Genomic DNA, 6,331 nt, shown 5'->3' with positions numbered 1-6,331 from the left:
TAAATGGCTGTCTAATTTAAAACTATTGAAATTAAAACACTAAGTATATCTCGGGTTGCAAAATGAGTTCTTCATAACCGAACCTGGACACTCACTAATCCTTCAACTGGCAAAGGCATCGATAAACTAACTTCAAATAAATATTAACATATAATTTATTTATACTTGTGTAAATATCATTTTTTATTAAATTATTTTTAAAATCCTATTTAATTAAAATCAAAGGTACGTAAAATCAAAGGTACAGTACGTTAAACGTAATCAAAGGTAAAAGGTAATTAAAATCTGAATGATAACGTTATATTTACAATATTAATAATAATAATAACCACAAGAGAATATTTATGCTAATCGAGAAATACAGGTTTACAGAACAATATTACATTATTAGTTACAGGACAATACTATGTTATTGTCAGTCCATCAAACTTTAATTTATATAAAGTATGAATATACCTCAGAATGTTATTTTTGTTTTATGTCAGTTTAAATCGCATTTTATTTTTGTTTTATGTCAGTTTAAATCGCATTTTATTTTTTTATAATGAGCAATTATATAAATGAATAAATATGCATACCTATTAAAGAATCCAATGAGAAACTATTTTCTTACTCTAGTTCGATCGATATAAGAATAGCTTTCAAAGTGAAAGCTGTAAAATGTCAAAAGTGAAAGTTTAATCCTCTTTTGATTGTTTTAAATTTTATTTAATAAAATTGTTTCAAAATTCTTGCATCTTTTCTCTTTCATACTTACTAAGCTAATTTCTGAATTCGTTCTTTTATTTACTGCACAAAATACACATAATTCGATTATAAAAATTTTATACACCACGTCTATAAGAGTCCCGTGTGATATAGTCGAGATAGAATAAATTAGTAACAGAGTAGAAACTCTATACCGTGTCCTTCGATGAACTAATTTTGTAATCTATTATAGAGAAAATGGACATTTTAACCCATTTTTTCTGAAGAAATAATATTATCCAATAAACAACTGGTTTAAGAAAAAAATATCGTTTCAAGGAAGTAGCAAATAACTGAGTGACTATCGAAATCCATGTTGCATATAGCCTATTAAGTACAAGTCGTCATTTGAGTCTATCATATGAGGTAATACTTATTTGTATCACTAACATTTGAAAATAATACTTTTAACCGTTTAAAATTGAATTTAATAATGCTAATGCTAAAAATTTTTATTGGAAAATTCTCAATAAATTATACGGTATCTATTTATTAGCATAAGTGATATGAATGATATGAATTAAGCTGTATTGATGCAAAAGAGGAATGCTGCACTAATATTTTCATTTCAATCTACGATTAACAAATTTCTTTTATACAACGCTTAAATATTAGAATAAGATGGTTTAGTTTGATTTAATATGATACGAGCAACGAAACGCATGAACAACTGCCTAGAGAGATGCCTTATAGAAAAACTTTATGTTGGAAAATTACCGTAATCAGGCGTTAGACAAGTGAAGAAAACTTGGAAAATCTACGCGGCCATTTATTGTACGTATAAATATAAATGATTAATTATATACTATTAAGTAGTAAAAGAATGAGAGTTCTCTCCCAAAAAATAAAAATATAAAAATTAGGATAAATAATAAATGTTTAAAAAATTCACTTAAAAAGTTAAGCAAATTACCCATAAAAATGAGAAAGATGTTTAAATATCTGTAAAAAAATAAATATAAATAAAACTAATTATGAGCTTTGTTTCAGTCTCTGTACACAATTTTTAAATCTATTCAATTGTTTAGTACTTTTTCTGTCAAATGTTTATTAAATCAATCTGGTAGAAACAACCAAGATTGCCATACTAGGTTGACTTTATGGATTGGATATTCATAATCAATTTCTTTGTTGGAGTATTTTGAAGTGTATTCAATATAATTTTAATAACTGTATTATCTATCATATGATAAAAAGAAGTATGTGCTTCATTATGGAAATCTTAAACAATATTTTATAATGGGGATGAAACTCGAAAAGATACATAGAGTATTAGAATTCAAGCAATCAGATTGGTTAAAGAAATAAATAGATCTGAATACTGAAATGAGAACTAAAGCAACTAATGATTTCGAAAAGGACTTTTTTAAACTAATGAACAACTCTGTGTTTGGTAAGACAATGGAAAATATAAGAAATCGTGTTGACATAAGATTATGTTGTGACGGTAAAAAAGTAGAAAAATTAATCGCAAAGCCGAACTTTAAAGAACGAACCATATTTACTGAAAACCTATGTGCTATTCACATGTATAAGAAAAAAATAGTCTTTAATAAACCCATCAATGTAGGAATGAGTATATTAGATCTTTCGAAGCATTTGATGTATGATTTTCATTACAAAGTGATGAAACCTAAATATGGAGATAACATAAAACTGTTATATGAAGACGCCGATTCTTTCATTTATGAAATAAAAACTGATGATTTCTATCAAGACATGAAGGGGATGATCGATTACTTTGATACATAAATTATCCTGAGAATAATCAATATGGTATACCGAGAGTTAATAAGAAGGTGATAGGTAAAATGAAGGATGAGAATAAAGGTATAATATTGGAAGAATTTGTGGGATTAGGAGCAAGAATGTATGCCACCAAAGTTGAGGATAAAGAAGTAAAGAAAGCCAAAGGCGTTAAGATATGTGTTGTTAAGAATAGAATATCATTAGATGATTATAGAGATTGTTTGTTTAATAAAACAAAGCATTCCCAAACAATGAATCTAATTAGAAGTAAAAAGCATAAAATTTATTCTATGAAGTCGAACAAGATAGCATTATCACCACATGATGATAAGAGATATATTGAAGGATGGAATTAACACATTAGCATTAGGACATTGTGAAATAAAAAGAGATTGATAGTTTCTTTACTTGCAAGAATTTGTAATAAATGGTAAACTTCAAAATACTCCAACAAAGAAATTGATTATGAATATCCAATCCATAAAGTCAACCTAGTATGGCAATCTTGGTTGTTTCTACCAGATTGATTTAATAAACATTTGACAGAAAAAACACTAAACAATTGAATAGATTTAAAAATTGTGTACAGAGGGCTGAAACAAAGCTCATAATTAGTTTTTTTTATTTACTTTTTTTACAGATATTTAAACATCTTTCTCATTTTTTATGGGGAATTTGCTTAACTTTTTAATAGAATTTTTTAGGACGAAAGATGTACATCCCATTTTTTAGACTTTTAAATTTCTTAACGTTTTAACTGAATTTTTTAAACATTTATCCTAATTTTTATATTTTTATTTTTTGGGGAGAACTCTCATTCTTTTACTACTCTATTATATTAATTTTTTTAATATTTAATTAATTTTATTTGTTTCTTGTAATTTATTAAGGATATAAATGCAATATAAAATAATATCTACATTTTCAAAAGATACGAGTTTATAACTTTCAATATATTGCAATGAATATAATTGCAATATTGCAAATAACAATAATTAATATACATTTAGGAATTCGAAAACATTGACAAGTTTATACAGCAAGTTCTCAATTAAGGTCGTCGCTAGGTTCTTGGAAACTGACATTAAGCGAAAACCACGTATAACGAAAGCAATTCTATCAAAAGCTAATTGATATAAACAAGATATAATTCGGTTAATATTATTGTAATTTGATCGTGTTCGCAACCTCCAGCATTTCTTTCCCGCCTCATAAAATCAGTTTTACTGTTTATAAAGAAAATTCAACAACAATTATTATAAATGATTATAAATTTAACTTGTCTTTCCTCAACATTATGAGAAGCGACGTTGCGTGAGGATTTTCTGTAGTTTATTAAAATATTTATTGTTTATATTTTCATAATACAGTAATAAACACTCATCAACTTTATCTTTAATTATATACAATAGATCAGATAATTATCATTCATCAATTAGGTTGCAATAGAAATTACTCGAAGTCTTAGCATCTAAGGGAATATTTTACATTTTTTTTTTTTTTTAATAATTTAAAATTTATTATAAGTTGTTTAACACAGAAATCGTCGAGGTAGTAACAATACATTATCTATCTTAAAGAATTTGATTAAATAGAAGTGCCAGCGAGTTATCTTATGATTAAGATAAACAAAATAGGAAAAAGAATAAATATTTCATTAGGCCTATCCTAAAACTTTCAGTTTGTTTTAAAAATATGTTTAAAAAATAAAATTTGATAAGTTTATAGCATATTAACAATCGGAAAAATCATTCATATAATTGAACTACTTGCTTGTTTACTAACTAACTCTATTAATTAACTAGCATAGCTCGAACCGTAAGTGCAAGCTAATTTCGGACCACTTTGATTCTTAATTTAATATTTATAAACAGCATTTAATTTTAAATTTGTTCTATTTGAAATGCTCATTAATTATATAATTCCAACAAGCACTTAATTTTCTTACAGAATAATCTTCCACTAACTGACGGTAAAAATCATCAGTTAAAATTCTTTATGTGATGTTATCTTGAATAATAATGAAAACTCTTTTCCAATTACTACACTATTTATATTGTTAAATAATAATTAAAAAGTTTATTTCAATTTATACAACTAATCTCCTTAGATGAACAGTGATGTCTGCATCTCAATTCTGTATTTTGTGTTTACTGATACCGAAATTTTTGTTTAATAGAATTTTATTTAATAGTATTTTTTAACTTAGGAATTATACAATAAATCCATAATTTATATTTAAATAACAACAAAATTGATAATTTTTTAATATAATTAACGCAGTGCATTGTTTTGCTTAATAATTTTGATTGTAAACATTGCCGTAAGATCAAAAGGCATAAAAAAGTAACATTTATGCCTTTTGATCTTATTATAGCTTTACTAATTCATTTTTTTCTAAAATCTCAATTAAATAATTATTTCTATTTATGTTTCTATTTATAATCATATAATTTAAGCGTAAAAGAGATTTAATTTTTCATATTATAACACCGGTTTTCTAAACCAAAACTACAAAATTACTTCTTCTGCATTATTTTTCTAAAATTCATCGATTTTCACAGGTTTTTATATTATTATTAAATGAATTTAAAAAATATCTGAAATACTTTCTGTCAGAAAATCCTATTTTAGAATAAACCAATCTAAACATAGAAAATAAAATCGAAGGAAGCAACAATGTTTAAAAGTAGAAATCTGAGACAATGTGTAGAAAAAGAAATCTGAACTGCCTATAACGTATGACTGACATTTATTTTAGGTTTGAAAAATGATATTTAGTTTATTATTTTTACCAACGAAATAAATTAATTTAATTATATTCGATAAATTTGAAATATGATACATTCGAAATGAAAATAGATACTGTATATTTTCATCAGAGGAAATAAAAATCGATCATTAAGATTTCCTGTTTGATTTCATATAATTTTATACAATCAGCGTAATTGAGCATATATAACCAATCTCAATTTTTCTTATTTTCGGAGAGTCTATGCTGAGAATTCATGCTGGTTACTCCATTAAATGTTAGACTATATTTGATGGGTGAACGAATGATGCCGAGTAAAATTATCCGTGAAAATATCGAAGATCCAGATCGAATTACAAAAAAAAATGCAATAAAATGTCATCTGTCGAACTAAAAACTTCTAATTTATAATATAAATGAGAATAGATTATCACTGAAAAATTAATCAATGAAAATGTTCAATTTTTATTAACTTATTAATTATCATTTACATAGCGTAATACAGCAAAGACAGTATACGAAAATTACAAAAAATCTTATTTTTACTAAAAAGATTGAAATTATAAAATTAATAAAATTTATGTTTTTAAAGAGTTTTATTCACTTTTCACAATTAATGTAAATCCATGATATGGATACAAATTAATGCAGATACAGTAAATTTGAATGTATTCTTTAATTATAAAAAATGCATTAATGATAAATTTCTATTCCTTTTAAAATCAATTTTTCAAAAATATTTCCTCAAAAAATTGATGAAAACTTCATGGGTTAATTCTACAGAAATAACCACCGTTTTTTTGCCTGGACCGCATTTAATCAGAGACAATAGCTTATCTTCGTATTCTTTATTTTCTTACTTACTATGCATTTCGGGTGCAATATTTTCGTATCACTTGCACCCCTCTTCAGGTTTTTTTTACATTTCTATATATTGGTAAATTTTAATTATTACATTTGTTTTTACGGTAAATTACAACAATAGTTATTTGGATATATTTATACAATAGTTAACTAACCTGTTTTAAGTTTAGACCTACATCTGCCCAGTGTTGATGTTGTGTCCCCTAAGGCATTTTTAGA

At 25.3% G+C, this 6,331-nt stretch overlaps 1 pseudogene; it reads left to right on the top strand.

Annotated features, from left to right (window-relative positions):
* The first annotated feature begins 1,986 nt into the window (after positions 1-1,986).
* On the top strand, positions 1,987-2,852 carry LOC111638556 (annotated as a pseudogene).
* Positions 2,853-6,331: the final 3,479 nt, after the last annotated feature.

This window comes from Centruroides sculpturatus, unplaced genomic scaffold (genome assembly GCF_000671375.1).
Source record: "Centruroides sculpturatus isolate CEXI.00-Female unplaced genomic scaffold, Cexi_2.0 scaffold856, whole genome shotgun sequence".
In the NCBI taxonomy this organism is placed as follows: domain Eukaryota; kingdom Metazoa; phylum Arthropoda; class Arachnida; order Scorpiones; family Buthidae; genus Centruroides; species Centruroides sculpturatus.
This window is presented reverse-complemented; position numbering and strand designations above follow the sequence as displayed.